Below are 22,180 nucleotides of genomic sequence, written 5' to 3'. Positions count from 1 at the left end.
TGGACAATTAAAAATCTACAAAGCTGCATATATATTTTAAATTAGAATATTTAAATTAAAATAGAATATTTAAGGAAAAAATAAAATATAATATTTTATGCTAAGTGCCAAATGCACTTGCCAGGTGTGCAGTTAATTAATTTAAGACTTAGAATATATATATATATATATACACACACACACACACACACATATCAATTACAAAATCTGAAAAATGTAGTTTGGTGAAGATCTGATTTGAGTCAAAGATGCATCTTTTAAGTACATTTCTATCATTGCTGCTAAGAGAGAATCCAAACATTCTGTGGCTGTGAAGAAGCTCCATTTCTTGGTGTGTTACAGCAAATCTTATGTTCTTTACACTTGGAGGAATCGTCCATGCAGGAGCTGACCGCTCTATACAGCTTATGGAGGAGGAAGAGTCCAGCCTAGGGAGGTATCCACTGGTCTCAGGTGGAAGTCCAGGTGGGCGGCACAGCTGGCAGCTGGAGAGGCCATGTGGAGAAGAGGGAACAGCGCTGCTTTAAGACTCGGGTGCACTCCTGAGGAGGGGACCATCCGGGCTTGGCTCCTGGCATCTGGCAGGTTTGGAAAGTAGCTTTGACGTGGAGATTTTCAAAACCTCTTCCAGGGACCTCAGCATCTTTAGCATTTCTGCCACCTCCTTCTCTTACCTGAAGCATTTGGATCTCTCATCCTTCAGTTCATGAGACAGGGATGTAATTCCCTGCTTCTGCTCCCTGTAGGTTAGGGGTGTCGAACTCAATCAGAGAAGGGGCCAAAATCTAAAATCCAGCCTAAATCGCGGGCCGAATGGTTTACTGAACAGTCATAAACTGTCATTGTGATGGAAACGCAGCGGAGTGCAGTGATGACAGCGCGGTGCGGGCCACATTGCAAGGCCTGGCGGGACGGATTTGGCCCGCGGGCCTTGTGTTTGACACATGTGCTGTAGGTCATGATGACCTCTCTGCAAGCATTGGCAAGGCTGGGTATACTGAATGCCTGTTTCTCACTCCTGCCATCATCTGAGAATGACTGGTTCTCCATGCACGCCTCGTTAGCTGTGCCCAACTGGTCAATGAGCTGGCATATCTCCTCAACCTGTGCGGCCGGTGCTTCTGCCAGTTGCACTTCACGTCTTACATAAAGTCGACTCCAAACAGACAGAACAAGTCTAACTATAAATACCAGATCCACCAAGAAGCAATGAAAGGTGAAAAGGCCAATATCTCCCACTGGAGGACATGGACTGGGAAACGTGGACTCAAGCCATGGGGGGCAGCAGCTGCACCACCTCCTCGCCCAGCTTCCCAAGGATGGGCCCAAAGCCCAGCTCTACAAGGACCACAGTGCCTCCATGGACCATCCGCACAGGGACTGCCCGGTCACTGTGGAGCCCTTGGCCATAACAGACCCCATGACACACCTTTCACCTGGAACGAGCCAGCAATGACAACCCTGGTTGGTCATCAGTGACATGGTTGAGAGGGGGGAAAGGTTTTTAAATAAAACGTTGTTATCTCCATGACTACTGAATGATTCTCCATCCCTGCCTGTATGCTTTTGCATCATTATAAATTAAAATGTAGTGAAAAGAGCAGTCGTAAGTGTGCAAGTTGACCAATTTTTAAAATCACCTCCCTGTGGTATGTAGACAGACATACCTCAAAGACAGTGTGCGTTCAGTTCCAGAAGACCTCAGTAAAGCCAGTACCATGATCAAATGTCAGTGACTTTGTATAGTAAAAGTTTACTTTTCACTTATTGGGCCCCGTGGATTTAACCCAAATGATGATTTTGAGGTCCAGATTCCTTTCATGCCACCTCAACAGGTGGCTAGGTTCCCTATCTCAGGAGGTTTTTCCACTTGGGATGTTCTATTCAATAAGAGATGTGGCTGCCATATAGTCTTACTTGCAAAGAAAAGGGGAGACAGGGGATTCCCATCCAAAGCCTCTGTCTCTGCCAAGGGAGGCTTAGCCATTGCCTATATAAACTATTCGATTAATTACATGTTGATTTCTTTTATTTATTTGTTTACTTATTTTGCTACACTTTTCTGGTTGGGTTCCCAAAAAGCACATGTTTTTTACAGCTCTGTCAACCAAATACTGTGATACATTTTAACCTGCAGCAAGAATAGCATTTAGTAAGAACAGCCCAGTGAGACCCTTGTTCTACCCAATAGCTTTAAGATTCCCTTGGCATCCTGCTAACAAATAGAGAGGAGAGATATTAAGGAGAACCATACAAGATATTTAAGTACTGGAAATGGCACACATTTGTCTCCATAATGCCAGTTCCATTGCTCTGAACTTAGTCACAAGGCCCTACCTAACTGCAGAGGAGGCAGAAAAATATAGTTGTACTGTGTACCCAGGATAACAATAAAAGAAATAGGTAATCACATTGAATCTTGGTTAGCACAGCCCACTAACTTGTGCAGCCCACTCTCTGGACTATTACCCTACTCAGGGAATCCTTCAGATGAAAATTCTAGGAGCACATGTTGGCAAGAATACAGCACATTCTTCCTTCTAGCCACAGATCATCAGACTACATACACAGAGATTCCTACTGTTAAAGTCCCAAGACCCACATCGAGTCTACAATGGTCCTCTGATAATCCTGTGCAAATTGACCGTCACTTTGAGATAAAGATGGTGGTGTCCACAGCCAATAAGGACGGATTATGCAAATTGATACAACAAAGATGGTAGCAGCAGGAGCAAAGTGGGTGGGGGTTGGGGAGAACTTGGCTTCCCTGGTCGCAGGGACAGCCACCTTGGGGGGCCAGATTGACGTCCTCCTGGCCTCGCCGTAGGGGTTTGTGGGTCTGCACAGCTGCAGGCTCCAGCGCACGTATCCTCTCCATCCTCCATGGCATGCGAACATCCCCTCACAAGCTGTCACCCACGCATGCCTGTGACAGTCCGGGACCATGGCATGTGCAAGTTCCCCCCACACACACCCCTCTGCCACATTTCCATCAACCCCAGCATGCCCATGTCCCCCGCAGGACGCGCACACGTCCCCTCCAGCACGCTCACGTCCTTTGGAGAGTGTCTGGGTGTTCTGGGTGCTGGAGGTGGGCACCTGTGAGATGAGAGTGAGTGGGCAGAGTGGTGATTCCCTGTTCCCTCGGAGGCCAGGGCAGCGATGAGATCACCTCCACGGGGCTCATGCAGGTGCTGGGGTGGGAGCAGGTGCGGACAGACACACCTGGTGGGTGCGGGCGGCCCTCGCTGAGGTGCCTTCGGTCAATCAGCCTTCAAGACCGGGAACCCAGAGGAGGCAAGGAGGTCTGTCCTCTCAGTGAAATGGTGGGATAGTCGGGGTGACTGCAGAGGAGGAATGTGCACTTTGGGTGCCAGCACCCATGAGCGAAGGCTGCCCTGACTGAGCCTCGCTGGCTTGGGGCCTACCGCACTCCTGCCAGGCAGAGGGTGACAGGACGTGCTTTTCCGAGTTAATGAGAGAAAACATTGATTCTCCCGCTGCCCGCGAAGGTGGAAAGTGGAGTGGGAAGACATGCAGGTTCCCCACAGATCACCTTCTGATCACTGGCCAAGCCTAGGGCCCCTACCCATGCCCGAATTTCCTGCACTGGGCCTCTAGTAGTTCTATAAAGTCTTGTTTGTTGAAATTTTTTAGATGCTTATTTGGTGGTGTATTTTTACAGGGAATATACACAATTTGAGGTAATTTAAATGAATCTCCTATCTTGTTAGAATTTCTAATTCCTATTTAACATTAGTCCTCATCTTTCCCTCTGGGCACTTCAACGTAATTATCATGAACCTTTTAAATCGCACACATCAAAGCCAACCTCATCTTTTCTCACCTAACCTAACTTCTTCATAACTTTTAATATTTTTCAGTGACAAAATCATCAGCTCTTTGGACCAGAGGCTGGTTAACTTTGACTTTTCTTCTTTGGATATATATTTTTGTTTCCCTACATTTCGCTTTTATTTACTAAGCTATACTTCTAGTTCTGATCATTATATCAGTGGAAAATATCACCTACCTCGATGCCTTGCAAATTCATTTTTTAAAAATATATTTTTATTTATTTCAGAGAGGAAAGGAGAGGAAGAGAGAGAGATAGAAACATTGATGATGAGAGAATCATTGATTGGCTGCCTCCTGCATGCCCCCGACTGGGGATCGAGCCTGCAACCTGGGCATGTGCCCTTGAGTGGAATCAAACCTGGGACCTTTCAGTCCATAGGCCAACACTCTACAGCACATGTGTCAAACACAAGGCCCTCGGGCCAAATCTGTCCCGCCAGGCCTTGAAATGTGGCCCGCACCGCGCTGTCATCACTGCACTCCGCTGCGTTTCCATCACAATGACAGTTTATGACTGTTCAGTAAACCATTTGGCCCGTGATTTAGGCTGGATTTTAGATTTTGGCCCCTTCTCTGATTGAGTTCGACACCCCTACTCTACAGCCTGAGCCAAAGCAGCTAGGGGTTACAAATCCATTTTACACGACACTAGATCTGACTCTAGCAACATCACTCTCAATTACAAATGTGTTAATTTACTATCCAGTGCTCACCTAAAAAAAACCCATAATAGTTTAGAATTAAGAATTCATCATAAAAAATTTTGACCTATCATTACTATTTTCTTCTTTTCTCCTAAATTGTTTCTATAGTCCCTATAAATTGGTATAGGCTTTTGTTAATAGGCATCCTCTTTTAAGCATGAATTATGTATTACCTGCTAAAAGGCGATTCTTTCGTTTAATGCTAGCCCAATTTAACATATTGATCCTTTGAAATATTTTAATTTATTTTTGCTTTTACAAAAGTATTTGTGTATATTTATGTACAGAGGTATTTGTGTACATACATAATTTTACTTTCATTTTGACTGGTGCATTAAAAACAAAGCAATTGCTAAAAATATCAGTTATTACTTTAAATATGTTGAATGAATGACTGTAATTACTCTGGTGATGAAACAAATTATTTCAGAAAAAAAAAAGGTATATAATTTTCAATAAATGTTTGCTTGGAACACAGAATTCTCAACTAGATTAATTTCCCCTCAGAATGACATAATTTCTTTCTTCTTGACATATACACATATAACATCTTAACATCTATCATTTATTTCCAACTCTTTTAATTATCTCAACCTTTAAACTTTTTTCTTTACATTGAAAATTAAGCTAAAATAACCTTAATTATAATTTATATATTAGAAATAATACAGTGTATTATGTCAAATATAAAAATTAGATAAAAAGGAAAATGAGGCATAGTAATACTCCAGGATCCGCCAAAGCCTGTTTGGCTCAGTGATAGAGTGTCAGTCTGCGGACTGAAAGGTCCCAGGTTCGATTCTGGTCAAGGGCATGTATATTGGTTGCAGGCACATCCCCGGTAGGGGGTGTGCAAGAGGCAGCTGGTCGATGTTTCTCTCTCATCAATGTTTCTAGCTCTCTATCTCTCTCCCTTCCTCTCTGTAAAAAAATCAATAAAATATGTTTTTAAAAAAACACACAAAACAACAACAACAACAAAAAACTCCAGGATCCTCAATATCTACATCACTTAAAAACAAAACAAAACAAAAAACCTCCACCAGAATAACTTTTTCTAGTTATGTTCTCTTTCTTTATACTAGAGGCACAATGCACGAAATTTGTGCACTGGAGGAGAGGCCATTTCCCTCAGCCCGGCCTGTGTCCTCTCACAGTCCAGGGCCCTCGGAGGATGGCCATCAGCTGGACATGCTGAAGAGGTGCTGTGGAGGAGGGAGAAGCTCCTGCCACCCCTGTGGGAGTACACTGACCACCAGGGGTCAGCTCCTGCCTTGAGTAGGATCAGTCTGAAACCGGATCTCTGACATCCCCAGAGGGATCCCAGATTGCAAGAGGGCAGCCTAGGGACCCCACTGGTGCACAATCGGGGCTGGGGAGGAACCATGGGAGGGCCCTGGGGAGTGTCTGGCCTGTCTCACTCAGTCCAATTGGCCAGACCCCAGCAGTTCCATTTTTATTTTATTTTTTTTTAAAAGAAATTCCATACTGTTTTCCACAGTGGCTGTACCAATCTGCACTCCTACCTGCAGTGTTCTAGGGTTCCCTTTTTTCCACATTCTCACCAGCACTTATTTGTTGATTTATTGAGTGTAGCCATTCTGGCATGTGTTAGGTGATGCCTGATTATTTTAATTGGCATTTAATATTATTGGTGATGTTGAGCATTTTTTTCATATGTCTAATAGCAATCTGTATATCCTCGTTGGAGAAGTACTATCTTGAATAAAAGTGGTGAAAGTTCTTAAGAGAAAGGCTTTTAGTTTTTGACCATTGACTATAATGTTGACTGTAGGTTTATTATACATGGCTTTTATTAAGTTGATATATGTTCTCTCTAATCCCACTTTGCTGAGAGCTTTAATAAAAAATGGGTGCTGGATTTCTCAAATGCTTTTTCTGTATCTATTGATATGATCATGTGAGTTTTATCATTCATTTTGTTTATGTGACATAGCAAATTTATTGATTTGCATTTATTGTGCCAGCCTTGCATCCATGGAATAAATCCCACTTGCTCATGCATTGTTGGATCTGATATTTTTAAAAATATATATATTTTATTGATTTTTTACAGAAAGAAAGAGAGAGGAATAGAGAGCTAGAAACATCGATGAGAGAGAAACATCAACCAGCTGCCTCCTGCACACCCCCTACCAAGGATGTGCCCACAACCATGGTACATGATTTTGACTGGAATTGAACCTGGGACCTTTCAGTCCACAGGGCCACACTCTATCCACTGAGCCAAACCGGTTTTGGCTGGATCTGATATTTGACTGGATCTGATACTTAACATCTATGTTCATCAGAGATATTGGCCTATAATTTTCTTTCTTTGTAGTGTCTTTATCTGGTTTGGGAATTAGGGTAATGTTTATCTTGTAAAAAGAGCTAGAATTTTTTGAAAATGTTTGAAGAGAATAGGTGTTAATTCTGCTTTGAATGTTTGGTAAAACTTGGTGTGAAGTCATCTGGTCCAGGACTGTTTTTTGCTAAGAGATTTTTGTTTTTTAAAAAAATATATTTTATTGATTTTTTACAGAGAGGAAGAGAGAGGGATAGAGAGTTAGAAACATCGATCGATGAGAGAGAATCATGGATCAGCAGCCTCTTGCACACCCCCTACTGGGGATGTGCCCACACCAAGGTACATGCCCTTGACTGGAATCGAACCTGGGACCTTTCAGTCCGCAGGCCGCTCTATTCACTGAGCCAAACCGGTTTTGGCTGCTAAGAGTTTTGTTTTATTACTGCTTCAATTTCATTAGTTGTTATCAGCCAATTCAAGTTTTCTGGCTAAATATTCATCAATCTTGTTTTCATTGTTTCAAAGAATAAGCTCTTGGTTTCATTGATGCTTTGTATTGTTGTTGTTTTTAGTCTCTATGTCATTTATTTCTGCTCTGATCTTTATTTCACTTCCTGTTCAAAAGGAAGAAACAAAGGAACCAGATCAGGAACTGAATGAACTCGGTTCTACAACATTTGCCATCAGATAGGTAGTCAGATTTGCTGGTGAATAGCCCCCAAGCTAGCTGCATCAGAAACAGGTTTAATTTGCTTTTGCTTATCTAATCTTAGGAACCATGCTTTGCTTTACTTAAAGAAATAAAGTTTGGTAACATTACCATCTAAACTATTTTTTTCAGACAAGTCAGAAATGACCAGTTTTTTGTTTTGTTTTATATCATAGCATACATATATTTAGAAATTTGTTATGCTGTGTGTCATAATCTGAGATAGGGAATTCAAGAGGAAGAGATTTGGGATGCCGCGCTGGGCCCTTTTCATTAGTCATCTCGTTTATTTCGAAGTACAGATAGTTCAGCCCCTAATTAGTAAATCGTGTTTCCTTGACACACGGAACTATAAAACATTCGGCCACAAATAGGGGCCTCTTCGGTCTGGTCTTCTCGCAGACAAGAAAAGACTTGAAACGGATCCTCCAGGGGAAACCCTGACTGTCTGGAGGCAGCGAGGAGCTGGGCCCCAGAAGGCCAAGAGGTCAGGCCCCGGGGCAGTAGCCGCGGGACAGGCCAGCGGAGATAACAGCTTCGGGGCTGGGCTCCCGGCTCCGCCCCTTCGCGCCCCGCCCCCGCTTGGCGCCGCGGCGGCGGCCTCTGAAGTCCTGGGCCCGCCCCTCCCGGAGCGCGGCCAATCGCAGTCCGGGGCGCGGTGAGACGTAGCGGGTCACGAAGCGGGGCCCAGCGGCCGCATCCCGGTGCGGAGCGCAGCCTCAGTCGGCGCCCCGCGGGGAGCCTGCAGGTGAGTGCGGGCTGCGTGCTGTGTGCGGGCGCCCGGCTGCCTCTGCTGCCCGTTGCCGGCTCCTCGCGCTCGGCTTCCAAGGTCCCCCCTCCGCACGCGCCGCCTCTGAGTCCCCGTCCCCCGCCTGCAGCCGAGGTTGTGCAGCTGCAGGAGGCGGGGCTGGGGGCGTGGGCGCCGGAGAGGAGAGGCTCCGGCCCGCGGCGGGGGCAGGGGTGGAGTCCCGGGCCGCCCTTGTCCCAGGCTGGGACCCGAGTAGTTGGAGCCGGGGCTGGGAAAGCATCTCCATCCTCCCCGTTCCCGACGCGCTGCACCGCGGGCCCGTGCAGTGCAGCCGCAGCGCCCCGGAGCCGGAGCTGGGGACCGGCGCTGGGCACCCCGCCCCCGCCCTGCAGCTCCATCTCGGGTCTCAGTGCTGCCCTGGGCCCCCGCGGGGACTGTTCTGGCCTTGCTGACAGCTGATTCAGGTCGTAGTGGGTAAAACGAGTTTGACTTGATGTGGAGACCGCGTGGCCTGTTGCCCATCTCCGCTCCATCAAAGGCCCGTACGGTGGGAAGAGGGATTCTCAGACGGGGGTTGTTGTGTTTTCCATTGTGTGTACTTGCCTGTTTGTAAACTTTTTTATTGCTTTTCATTATTTACGCTAAAGAAAGACCGCTGTCACATTTCCTCAAGATGAGGGAGGAGTCACACTGCTCTGATGAGCCTCCCCTATCCACACTGCAGTTAATTATCTGGAACATTAGAGTGTGCTTGGACGCTGGCAGGATTCCCCGACCCTGATACTTTGTCTGATTCCACGGTGGAGGTGGTAGCAACACTGTTTTTTTTCCATAGTGTCGGGTTCTGCTTCTCTTTGATTGTTGAGTATCTTCTCTCCCACGTCTTGTTATCTTCACACTCTCTGGGGCTGATAAAGTGCTGTTGTTTGTTACTGAGAATGGAAACAAAGGGGTAGATCTCTAACCTGGCTGTCTGTCCCCTGTGCCTCAGAATTGGGGTGCCCTGAGGATACAATGTAAGCTTCAATTCTAACATTTCAGAAAGGTCATCCCTGCCCAAGCGTTACAAATAACATTCTCTGGCCACCCCGTACTAGTGGTTCTGTTACCACCCTGCCCATTATAATCATCTCCAGACCTTTATTAAAAGCTGCATTCTCTTGTAGGTAGCTAACTACTTTTCTCTTGTTAGTTTTAGGATTCTCTCGCTGTATTTAACCTTTGGCATTTTAATTATGATGTGTCTTGGGGTGGGCCATTTTGGATTCCTCTTGTTTGGGACACTTTGTGCTTCCTGGACTTGTAAGTTCATTCCTTTCACCAGACAGGGGAAGTTTTCTGTCATTTTTTCTTCAAATAGATTTTTAATTTCCCGCCCTCCTCTGCAGGCCCTCTCTCTTCCCTTGTGGCATCCCATAATGCAAATGTTGGTATACATGAAGTCCCAGAGGCTCCTTACATATCTTCTTTTTTCTTTTTTTTCTTTTTTGATTGGGTATTTTTTGCTTCCTCTTAATCCAAATCATTGATTTGATTCTCAGAATGCTCTACTTTTGAATCCCTGTAAATTATTATTTATTTCAGCTTAATTTGTGACTGGTCCTTTTACATGTCTTTGAAATTCTCACTAAGATCCTTGAAATTCTCACTAAGTCCGTCCAAGCTCTCATTAAAATCCTTAAACATCCTTATAACCATTGTTTTGAACTCTATATCCAGTAGTTTGCTTGCTCCCATTTCATTTAGTTGTTTTTCTGGATATTTCTTCTATTCTTTCATTTGTTACATGTTCCTTTGTCTCCACATTTTTGCTGCTTCCCTGTGTTTGCTTCTATTTATTAAGTAGAGCTGCTTTATCTCCTGGAATTGATAAAGTGGCTATGTGTAGTAGGTGTTCTGTAGGGCCCAGCGATTCAGCTTCCCTAGTCACCTGAGCTGGGCACTCTAGGTGCACCCCTGTGGGGCTGTGTGCACAGTCTTTTTGTAGTTGAGCCTTGATTGCTGTTTGCATCATGCGAGGAATTGACCTCCAGGCCTCTTGGCTGTGAGGACCAGCTGCGACTACAGTGGAAGAGCTGCTGTGCAGGAGACACCCCTAGAGAGTAGGACTTGCTTTAGTAGGCTTTGGTGCTGACCAAGTCTGCCTCTTGAGTGTGCCACTTGTGGCAATCTGGTGTGGTCTGGTGTGGTCTGAAGTCCACGGGGTGCACTGGGTCTGGGGACTCCCTGGAGGTACAAAGTCCGTCATTGCCTGGGGCCACCTTGCAGGAGCTACAGAGCAATCTGCTGATGACTGCTACTTGTGTTGGGCTTAGAATTCCCACATGAGGTGTGCTGTGAAGCAAGGCAGGCAGGTGCTATTGCTAGGTCTTGGGCCTCTTATTAAGAGGATGGGGCATGCTGATGCCAGCTGCCACTTGAGAGAATTTAGAAAGGCTGAAGCCTGAGCCAGGACAGGCCATTCATGTGGAAAAACCACTGCAAATAGCGTGGGTGGGATTGCAAATTGAATGGCGTGTGGTCTCAGGGAGTCACCAGGCTAAGTGAACAGTGTGAATCAGGCTAATGGAAACTCACATATGGCTGCCAGTCAGCTATGTGATGGGGGAGGTATGAACATAGGAACAATGATCCCTGTGAGTACCCCTGTCTTGGAGAAAGCTGCCCCCAAGTTCTTGCTCCAATGACAATCTGGTTCTCCCCCTTATGTCTCTGAATCCCCCCAACCTACTGCCTCAGAGAGAGCGAATCCAAGTAGGTCCTTGTGTTGGCCCTTTAAGTGGAACTGCCTGGGTCTCCAGCAGCCTCTGTGTCACTTAGACACAACTCCTTCTAGTTTTTACAGCCAGATGTTACAGGGACTACTCTTCCAGGTTCTGGAACCTAGGGCTGGGGGTCTGGTGTGGGGCTGAGACCTCTTGTTCCTCACGGGAGGCCTCTGCAGTCTAAATATCCCTCCTGATTAAAAAAATGCCACATGTGGTTGTTGGACCAGGCAGTTTTACTCCTCCAACCCTCCTACCAGTCTCAATGTGCTTTCTTCTTTACTTCTCTAGTTGTAGGACTTCATTCTCTAGTTATAGGACTTAATTTCAGGTGGTTCTGGATGTATTTTAGTTGTAATTTTGATGTGTTTGTGGGAGGCAGTGCATAATAGTGTTCACCTACACCACCATCTTGGTTCTCCTTCAATCATTCTACACTTTAAGAAAAATGACACATGAAGTTTTTACCTTTGGTTTATATATGTTTTTTTTTCATTTATATTGCTATTTGTAAAGTTTTCATCTTCAGCTAAATTCTGCGGGTGATTTGCCATATTTATGTATATAAATAGCCAGCTACTGTTTTTTATTGATAGGAAAGGAAATGTTCCTATCTCCACTCCTCTCACTATCTTGTCCTGAAGTCTATGTACATGTCTGCTATAAAATTGTATTCTTGATTTCAAATATGTTTTTCTTTACTTCATTTCAATCCCTTTAACCTCTACATTATGTGCTTATCTCTGTTGCAACAAGAAAAATGGTATAAAAATGAAAAAAAAAAAATCAGCATGTGGCAAGATAAGGGCTACTGTTATGATTGGTTGAGATCAGGACTTTACATTGGAAATAAATTTAGATGTCAATTTTAATTTTTAGTTCTAATAAGCATCTTTTCTTGGGAACTGGAAATTTCAAAAAAAAGGTAAGATATGTTTATTATATGTTTTTATTTTTTGGGTGATTTAGGAAACATCATTCTAGAGTCATTCCCATCTAGCATTCTTGTTCTTAATTCTAAGGCAATTTGAGATACTAAAGGATATTCTTCTGCTCTCTTTGCAAATAGCGTTTTGTTATAATGGCCTACTTTTAACATTTGTAAGAAAATCACAGAAACCTGTGACATATTTTTTTTACACTTTGAAACCTTTTCATTATTTATTAACTTAAATTTTATTTTCAATTATAGTTTACATTCATTATTATTTTATATTAGTTTCAGGTGTACAGCATAGTGGTTAAACAGTCATATACTTTACAAAGAGTTTCCCCTGATATTTATAGTAGCCGCTAAGCACTATACAGTCATTGTAGTATTATTGTCTATATTTCCTATGCAGTACTCCACATGGCTGTGATTATTTTGTAACTACCAGTTCATACTTCTTAATCTCTCCACCTTTTTCACCCACTCCCCCCAGTCCCCTCCCCTCTGGCAACCATCAGTTTGTTTTTTCATATCTATGAATCTGTTTCTATTTTGTTTTTTGTTTATTTTGTCCTTTAGATTCCATATATAAATGAAATTATATGGTATTTGTCTTTCTCTTACTGACTTATTTCTCTGAGCATAATACCTTCTTCATCCATTGACAGTGTTGCAAATGGTAAGATTTCTTTTTTTTTCTTTTTTATGGTCAAGTGATTGTCTATTGCAGCGTTTTTCAACCGCTGTTCCGCGGCACACTAGTGTGCCGCGAGATGTTGCCTGGTGTGCCGTAGGTGCAGACAAGACAAGAATTTTATAATTTTTCACTATTTTGTTTACTTAATATTTCATAATAAAGTAATTATAAAATACTTTCTTTGTGTTTGATTCCTATTCAAGAGAATTACTTTATATATAGTCAATATAGGCAGAGTTAAATTTTTTTTAACATTTTCTAATGGTGGTGTGCCTCGTGATTTTTTTCATGAAACAAGTGTGCCTTTGCCCAAAAAAGGTTGAAAAACACTGGTCTATTGTATATATGTAACAGAGCTTTTTTTTTTATCTTCTTTGTAAGGTTTGAGGCGCAGGAAACTGACCACCAAAATATTTTAAAGTAAAGTTTATTCCCCAGTAATGAACGGGTCTCATTAGGGAGGTAGAAAAATCAGAATTGAAGGAGTGGGAAGGGGGATGGACCCAGCCGGGCTGCCACCTGGAAATGGAGGATCAGCAACACGTGGCTGGTCTGGGGGTCTTTTTAAGGGGAGGAACAGGAGAGGGTTGGATCCAGGGCAGAACAGGAAGGGGTGGGCTCCAGGACACTTTGGCATGCACTGATTGGTGGCTCAATGTCTTGGGGATGTCTCTGTGACAGATGTCAGTAATCTCATAACTCCGCCCACCAGTTGGGAGGAGGGAGAACCTTATATTCTTGTCTATTGAAAGGTGCTTGGGTTGCTTCCATATCTTGATCTTTGTAAATAATGCTGCAATGAACATAAGGATGCATATATTCTTTCAAGTTAGTATTTTGATTTTTTGCAGATATATACTCAGAAATGGCTTTGCTGGATCATAAAGCAGTTCCACTTTAAATTTTATGACGACATTTCTGACTTGTTCATAATGGCTGCACCAGTTTGTATTTCTGCCAACAGTGTAGGAGGGTTCCATTTTCTTTACATCCTCATCAACACTTGTTTGTTAATATATTGATGATAGCCATTCTGACAGGTGTGAGGTGATATCTCATTGTGGCTTTAATTTGCATTTCTCTGGTGATTAGTAACAGTGAGCTTCTTTTCAAATGTCTGTTGGCCATCTGTATGTCTTCTTTGGAGAAGTATCTTTTTAGGTTCTTGCCCATTTTTTAATTATATTGTTATTTTGTATTTAGTTGTTCGAGTTCTTTATAAATTTTGGGTGTTAACCCCTTATCATATATATCATTAGTGAATATCTTCTTCCATTCAGTAGATTGTCTTTTCTTTTTGTTGATAGTTTTCTTTGCTATCTAAAAACTTTCTAGTTTGATGTCTATTTGTTTGTTTATTTTTTTGTTTCCCTTGCCTGAGGAGATATGTCAAAAAACAGATTGCTAAGAGAAATGTTCAAAATGCTATTGCTTATGTTTTCTTCTAGGAGTTTTATGGCTTTGAGTCTTTAATTCACTTTGATTTTATTTTTGTATATAGTGTAAGAGGGTGGTCTAGTTTCATTTTTTTTTTTGCATGTATAATATCTGTCCAGTTTCCCCATTATCATTTATTGAATAGACTGTCTTTTTCCCATTGTATGTTTTTGCCTCCTTTGTCATTTATTAATTGACCATAAAGTCATGGGTTTATTTCTGGGCTCTCTGTTCTGTTCCATTGATTTATGTTTTTGTTTTTATGCCAGTATCATGCTGTTTTTTTAAAAAAATTTATCTTTATTGTTCAAAGTATTACAGATGTCCTCTTTTTTCCCCCACTGACCAACTCTACCCTCCCCCTACCCTCCCCCTCCCCCCAGATTTCATCATACTATTGTCTATGTCCATGGGTTATGCATGTATGCATTTAAGTTATTTGGTTAATCGGCCCTCTCTCCCCCCCACTTTCCATCTGACAACCAACATAAAGTTCTTGATCTATGATTCTGTTCCTTGTTCATTTTGTTTGTAGTTCAATTGTTGATAGATATATATTTCTTGCCATTGTATTATTCACATTTTTTATCTTCTTCAAGAAGACCCTTCAACATTTCATGTAATACTGGTTTGGTGGTGATAAACTCCTTTAGCTTTTTCTTGTCTTGGGAGCCCTTTATATGACTATCAATTCTAAATGATAGCTTTGCAGGATAATCTTGGTTGTAGGACCTTGCTTTTTATCTCTTTGAATATTTCTTGCCACTCCCTTCTGGCCTGCAATGTTTCTGTTGAGAAATAAGGGACCTCCCTGGTAGGTAACTTAAACTATTTTTCTCTTGCTGCTATTAAGATTCTCTCTTTGTCCTTAACTTTTTGCATTTTAATTATGATTTGTCTTGGTGTGGGCCTCTTAGAGTTAATCTTTCTTTTTTTTTTCTTTTGCAATATAACAATTTTATAAGAAATTAGTGTTTATTTCCATCACCTATGCAAAACAACAAAGAATTGTGGTTGTATGATACAGAATAAGTTCCCTCATGCCAAGACCTGTGCCATCCGTTAGGCAGGCTCTGGTCAGATAACAAACTGAATAAAACCTAATACTCATTCATGTCCTTAAGAGCAAGCTTCCAGTCTTTGGAGAAACTGATGAGAAAGTTTGACCTTCACCCACACTTTTTGTTTACTTTTTCCCTGGGCTGCTTAGAGTTGAAAAAATTCATACAACCAAGAGTGCTTTTTGAATGGAGCTAGGACAGTGGTCGGCAAACTCATTAGTCAACAGAGCCAAATAGCAACAGTATAACGATTGAAATTTCTTTTGAGAGCCAAATTTTTTAAACTTAAACTTCTTCTAATACCACTTCTTCAAAATAGATTCACCCAGGCCGTGGTATTTTGTGGAAGAGCCACACTCAAGGGGCCAAAGAGCTGCATGTGGCTCAAGAGCCGCGGTTTGCCGACTACTGGGCTAGGAAATGCAAAATTCTCTAAGTCTTTACACTTCAAAGTCTGATTAAAAAAAGTAAGATTACTTCAATGAGCTCAAGGTTAGTATTTTTCTTAAGAATAAGGAAATATTTTCAATCTGGAAAAAGGTGTCTAGCGTCCCAGGAAGAGTAGTCAGATAATTTGACATAATTTGAATGTCAAAGCAGTAAAGAGGCTACAGGAGCTGTGAAGGTCAAAGGACAATCATTAAAATACTTCAGTGAGGAGCTGGGGCTATGAGTATTAAAGGACTTAGGGAGGACAGTTGAGGAAGTAGGCCAGTGGCTTATTATTATTCCAGGCTCTGTGAGAAAGGCACCAAACCAAAGAAATGGATTTTTCTTCATCTTACTACTTCACTGAGGGTTGAAAGAACTATTTAAAGCTGATCATGAGGGTGCCTCACCTGAAAGTCTTTATACATTCAAGACTTACAAGAGTAAAATACCTGATTTTACTCACATTAGTCACATTTCCCTGCCCCATCCTGTCATTTTGACCTTTGTTGCATCTATTAACCCTGGCCTAGCATTTGTCCATAGGCTCTGTGGAATCAGCCATGACCAGCCACTTAAGGGCTTATTGTAAGAGTAGTTGAGAGTTGAACTTGATAGCCGGGATGTCTCTTCTTGACTGGGTGGGTGCTAAGTAGCTACTTTGTTTTTTGTTAGGCTGGCTGAATATTCCCTTCCTGAGGTCATTCCTTTGGAAAAGAACTCAATAAGCAGCCTCCCAAGGGCAGAGCCAAACAGAGTGAAAACCAAAGCCCTGAAAAGGAACTCACATTCTTGCCCAAGAACTGGTGCTAAGTTACCCAACAAGAAAGAAATGAAGAAACCTTTCAAGGGACTTAGGCTGCTCACAATATCTTGTGTTTAGAGACTCACCTTGGGAAGAACCCCCATTCCCAGCCAGGACACAAAACCAATAGCATGGGTGGGGGAGAGGGGATGCATGGCCAAGCACATGCCATCTCTGTACAGGGCTGCATAGAATGCAGGGCTGTGTCCAGTAGCCATGGCTTCCACAGCCTTCCTGCTGTGGCTCATGCTCCTGGCCCCTAAAATGGCTTTGGCTCTATAGTAAGGACATCATTCCTTGGAGCTGACAGCAAGAGAATAAAAAAGAGCAATCATAGTAAATCCTCGGTGTCAGTTATATGACTCCAAGATGGAGTAAAGTGTCCTTTTTCATTTTATTAGGACCACAGGTCCCATCTTACACAGCCTTTCTCAGTGCTCTCCGGGTAGGCTGCTTGGCCAGCCTGGCAAAGTGAAAACTGGTCAGTGTTTATTGCTGCTTCTACCTCCTTACTCAGATTGATTCTGCAGGAAAAGGGGATTAGGGTCAGAAAAATACAACATAGGTCAGGAAAGAGTATAAAATCTTTAGGGTTCATCTTGTTTGAGACTCCTCTGTGCTTCCTGGACTTTTATGTCTATTTCCTTCACCAAGTTAGGGAAGTTTTCTGTCATTAGTTTTCAAATACGTTTTTAATTTCTCACTCTGTCTCTTTTTCTTCCAGCTCTTCACATTCCATGATGCAAATGTGGGTACACTTGAAGTTGTCCCAGAGGTTCCTTACACTATTCTCATTTTCTTAGATTCTTGCTGTTGTTAATCCTCACCTGAGGATATTTTCCCATTGATTTTTAGAAAGAGGGGGAGAGACAGAGAAAGAGAAACATTGATGTGAGAGAGAAACATCAATTGGTTGCCTCCCGGTTGCCAGGGATTGAGTTTGCAACTGAGGCGCATGCCCTTTACCAGAATTGAACCCGGGACCCTTCAGTCCACAGACCGATGCTCTATCCAGTGAGCCAAACCTGTTAGGGCTCTTTTTTCTTTTTGCTGTTCTGATTGGGTGCTTTTGCTTCCTTATATTCCAAATTGATGGTTTGATTCTCAGCTACATTTGCTTTACTGTTGGTTCCCTTTAAATTTTCTTTATTTCATTTAGTGCATCTTTTATTTCTGATTGGTTCTTTTTTTAGGCTGTTGTGGTCCTCACTAAGTTCCTCGAGCATCCTTATAACTAGTGTTTTGAACTCTGCATCTGGTGGATTGTCTCCATTTTGTTTAGTTCTTTTTCTGGAGTTTTGTCCTGTTCTTTCATTTGAGACATGTTTCTTTGTCTCCTCATTTTGACTGCCTCCCTGTGTTTGTTTCTGTGTATTAAGCTGCTATGCCTCCTAGGCTTCATATTGTGACCTGATATAGTAGGTGTCCTATAGCTCCAGTGGTATATATAGCCTTCCTAACCACCCCAGCTGGGCACTTGAGGTATACACCCCTCTTAAGTTGTATATCCCTTTGTTGTAATTGAGTCTAGATTGCTGTTGGCATGTTAATGGGAGGGATTTACTCAGGCTGATCAGCTGCAAGGACTGGCTGTGACCACTGACCCCTGACCTTTAATCCACCTTGGTGGATCAGCTGTGCAGGGGTTTATCACACAGAGCAGGACTTAATTCAGCAGTGCTCTGGTACCCACTGAGTCCACCCTTTGAGTGTGTCACTTGTACAGGTGATTGGTTGGTGGTACTTTGATGTGGTCTGAAGCTGTCCACTGGGTGTGCTGGCTCTGAGACCTCCCGGGAGGTGCAAGCTAAGGTCAGCCATCACCTGTGTTACAAAGGCATAACTTACAAAGAGATCTTCAGATGGCTGCTTCTTGTGCTGGGATTGGAGGTGCCCAGGTAAGGCCATGCTGTAAACCAAGGCTGGCTGCTGCTAGTGCTTAGCCTGGGGCCACTTAGAGATAGGTATGGGGCTCATTAAGACCAGATGGCTGCTTGTTTGAGATATTTTTAGGAAAATCTGAAGCCTGAGCCAAGACAGGCCATTCCTACGGTAAAGCCACTGGAAACAACTAGAATGGACTCAAAAGCTGGGTGGGACAGCATCTCCAGGAATCAACAGTGGGAGCTAGATGGATGGGCTCTCAAATGTCTATGGCGCCCAAATGCTGGCTCTGTTGGGAAAGGGCTCATCAAAGGAAAAATGGCTTTTGCCAGCATTTCTGTCTCGGAGAAAGCTGTCCCTCCAGCTCTCACCCTGATGTCACACAATCCAGTTCCTCTCGGTATGTCTCTGGTACTTCTCAAGTTGCTGCCCCTGCGCTGGAGCTTAGAGGGGGTAAGTCTGAGCAAGTCCATGCATGAGCCCTTTCAAGAGGACCTACCTGGGGTTCCAGCAGCTTCAGCCTCCCTCCTCAATCCACACTGGTTTTTAACGCCAGAAGTTATGGGGGCCACTGAAACCTTGAGCTGGGGGACCTGATGTGGGACTGGGACCCCTTGCTCCTCAGGGGGGAATATACACAGTTGACATATCTTCCCTGATTTTTATCCACCACACATGGGTGTGGGACCAGCCCTTCCATGTCTCTGCCCCTCCTACCTGATGTGATGTGGCTTCTTTAATTTTGTGCTTGTAGAACTTCCATTCTGCTTGATTTTAAGTGGTTCTGAATGATGGTTATTCTGTAGTGTAGTTGTAGTTTTGATGTGGTTGTGGGAGGAGGTAAATACTGTGTTTACCTACAATTTTGTTCTCTGATACCTCCAACTTTGTTCTTTTTTTCTCAAGATTGCTATGGCTATTCTTGATCTTTTGTGGTTTCATGTAAATTTTTAGGTTATTTATTCTAGTTCTGTGAAAAATGCCATTGGCAGTTTGATGGGAATTGTGTTGAATCTGTAGATTGCTTTGGGTGGTATGGGGCATTTTAATTATGTTAATATTTTTATCCATGAACACAGTATTTGCTTCCATTTATTTGTAACTTCTTCAAGGTCTTATAATTTTTTTAGTATAGGTCTTTTTCCTACTTGGTTAAATTTCTTCTTAGTTGTGTTGTTTTATTTCCTATGCAGTTGTAACTGGGAATTTTTTAAAGTTTCTCTTTCTAATAGTTCATTATCTATATAATAAAAGCCCAGTGACCACTATGGTGGAATGACCCGTTGCTATGATGCTGGCTGCAGGGGCCACCACCAGCGTTGCTGAGCCCGAGGGCCCCAGGGCCAGTTGTGCAGCTGCCACCAAGGCACAGGTGGCCAGTGTGAGTGTGCAGCTTGAGATGAAGGCTCTGTGGAATGAATTCAGTCAGCTGGGCACTGATATGACTGTCACCAAGGCTGGCAGGTCAGGGCGCCCCTCTTCTCCCCACGGCCCTCCCCGCGTGGTGCCAGTCTCGGGCAGTGGGCTTTGGATCTATCCATGTGAGCGAGACTGAGTAGCAGGTGGAGGGCGTGGCCTGGCCACCTGCGGGCCCCTCTCGGCGTGGGCCAGCTCCTTCGTTCTCTGAGTTCTGGCTCTAGTGACAGCCGCCTGGCACACCCGGCTGGAGGGTACTGCTCGGGCCAGGAAAATGGCAGAGAGAAATACTGTGGACCTTCCCGTCTCTCCCACTCCCCCTTCCCCCCCGCAACAGGACCAGCAGCCCAGGACCCGGCACTGTCAGAAACAGATTGGATCAGAACACTCTGAGCTTGGGAGGGAAGGCAGCTGCCTGTGAGGGGCCTTGCCACCAGCTGGCTCCCATTGGATACCACCTCAAAGGAAATTCAGTCTTTCGTTCCCTAGTTCAGTCTATTGCTGCTAAAGAGGAGCAGCTGGGCACATTTTAGGGGAGAATTAAGACTAAAACAGTGTGTTCTGTTCTGTGGAGATTGCTACCCAGTTGCCTTAGGCCTAAATTCCGGGTGATTGTGAGGCCTGGCTCTGCCACTTGGGACCTATGTCTCCCACTTGGCCTGTATTTGTTGTAAGGTCCCAAAGAGAAGAAGGGAACAAGTTTTCGATGCAATGGATTTGAGCAACAGACAAAGGCGAGTGCTGGGCTGTGTCTAAGGTACACACAGAGGCACCAGCTCTGAGTCCGCCTGGCCAAAGGGAGCTCAGGGCCTGTTTGCAGAGCTTTCTGGTGGTTTCTGTTTGCTGCTGAGGCTGTCCTCCCTGAGAAGCCTGGGGCCCATGCTCAGCCCCAGCTTCTCCAGTCCCCTCTCCTTGCTGGCCCCTCTCCAACCCTGATTAGCCCCTTCACTCCATCAGGGGAGGGGCCTGCTGACCAACCTCCTATGGTCCCTCCCCCCTGCTGGCTAGACCCCATTGGCCCTGATCAGGGTGGGCTGGCTGGACCCCACCTGTGCACGAATTTATGCACTGGGCCTCTAGTTGGTGTATAAAAATGCAACTGATTTCTGAAATATTTATTTTTATATCCTGTTACTTTACAGAATTCACTTATCAGTTCCAGTTGTATTTTGGTAGGGTATTTATAGTTTTCTATTTACAGTATTATGAGTCATTTGCATATAATGACAGTCTTATTTCTTTCTTTCCAATATGGATGCCTTTTATTTCTTCTTCTTGTCTGATTGCTATGGCTAGGTCTTCCAGTACTATGTTGAAAGTGGACATTACTGTTTTATTCCTGATCTTAAGGGTAACACTTCTAGTTTTCCCCATTGAGTATAATGTTAGATTTTTTTAATATATGGCCCTTATTATATTGAGGTATGTTCCCTCCAGTCCTACTTTGCTGAGAGTTTTTATCATAAATGAGATCTGCACTTTTAAAAGTGCTTTTTCTGCATTTTTAGGTTGATAGAATCATATAATTTTTATTCTTCATTTTGTTTATGTGCTGTTTCACATTACTTTATTTTCAGATTTTGTACAAACATTGAATCCCAGGAATAAATCCAAATTGGAGTGAGGCAGTGTTGGGGTACTATGAAATGGTTAAGTGCAGCCTTTCACAGTATTTGGCCTCCCTCTGGAAGTGGCTATGAGTGCTGATTTATTCCTCTTTAATTTAGGAGGGAACTACCTCTTGCCAGGGGAATTTCTGGTACTTAGCACAATGTACAGTACAGAGTAGGCCTCCAGAATTATTTGTTGTGTGGAATATTGAATCAACTTATATCATGGAAAGAGCTACTAGTAAGTACTGTGAGAGAGTCAAAGAGTATGATATACTGTTATCAATAAGTGTTTTTTTTAAGTATATATAGTTTTTAATATAACCATAAATGGTATAGTTTAATTGGGGAGACAGGAAATACATAAAAATAGAAAGATCAGCTCAGAAGTGAAAATAGTAAGTGCTGTGGGAATTTTGAGGATGGAGAGTAAGTTGCCATAGCTTAGCCTTGTCTCCTTCATGGAACTGGGGTGAGGAAGGGTTGATATGGTCCTTGTGGTACGGGAATGAGTTACACAGGGCGAGAGGTGAGTGAGGAAATAGGGGGCTTGCCAGTTCCAACACAGCTTCGGGCAGTGATGGTGCAGCTGCGGTATTCTGAGTTGCGGTATGGCTCACCTTTTTCTTCTTTACCTCTCCACCCTGCCCTCCATGGAAAGCCTCACGGGGAATAAAATGCTAACACTTTATCTGCTTACCTATATCAAAATAGCAGCTGGGGAGAGCATTTTGCATTCATTACATGGACATACAGGAGTGGCAGACTCTGAAGTGCTCTGCCTCTAACAGATGAAGATTTGGTGATGAAGGATT

General features: G+C 43.4%; 1 protein-coding gene and 1 long non-coding RNA gene across 3 annotated transcripts in view; one reads left to right on the top strand and one right to left on the bottom strand.

Annotated features, from left to right (window-relative positions):
• Positions 1-6,039: 6,039 nt before the first annotated feature.
• On the bottom strand, positions 6,040-13,818 carry LOC118722906. Its single transcript, XR_004989164.1, has 3 exons — positions 13,727-13,818; positions 6,410-6,413; positions 6,040-6,132 (listed from the first exon to the last, which is right to left on the bottom strand). It is a non-coding gene; the product is annotated as an uncharacterized LOC118722906 (long non-coding RNA).
• Positions 8,226-22,180, top strand: part of NXPE3 (neurexophilin and PC-esterase domain family member 3) — a 58,350-nt gene continuing 44,395 nt past the window's right edge. The window contains exon 1 of one of the 2 annotated variants that reach the window (XM_036445049.2): positions 8,226-8,330. The gene's annotated coding sequence lies outside the window, so the exon portion shown is untranslated. Of the gene's footprint in view, positions 8,331-8,552; positions 8,795-22,180 lie in introns of those variants that run through there. The other variant, XM_045584021.1, reaches the window with a different exon arrangement.

The sequence above is a fragment of the Pipistrellus kuhlii genome, unplaced genomic scaffold (genome assembly GCF_014108245.1).
Source record: "Pipistrellus kuhlii isolate mPipKuh1 unplaced genomic scaffold, mPipKuh1.p scaffold_m20_p_2, whole genome shotgun sequence".
Taxonomy (NCBI): Eukaryota; Metazoa; Chordata; class Mammalia; order Chiroptera; family Vespertilionidae; genus Pipistrellus; species Pipistrellus kuhlii.
This window is presented reverse-complemented; position numbering and strand designations above follow the sequence as displayed.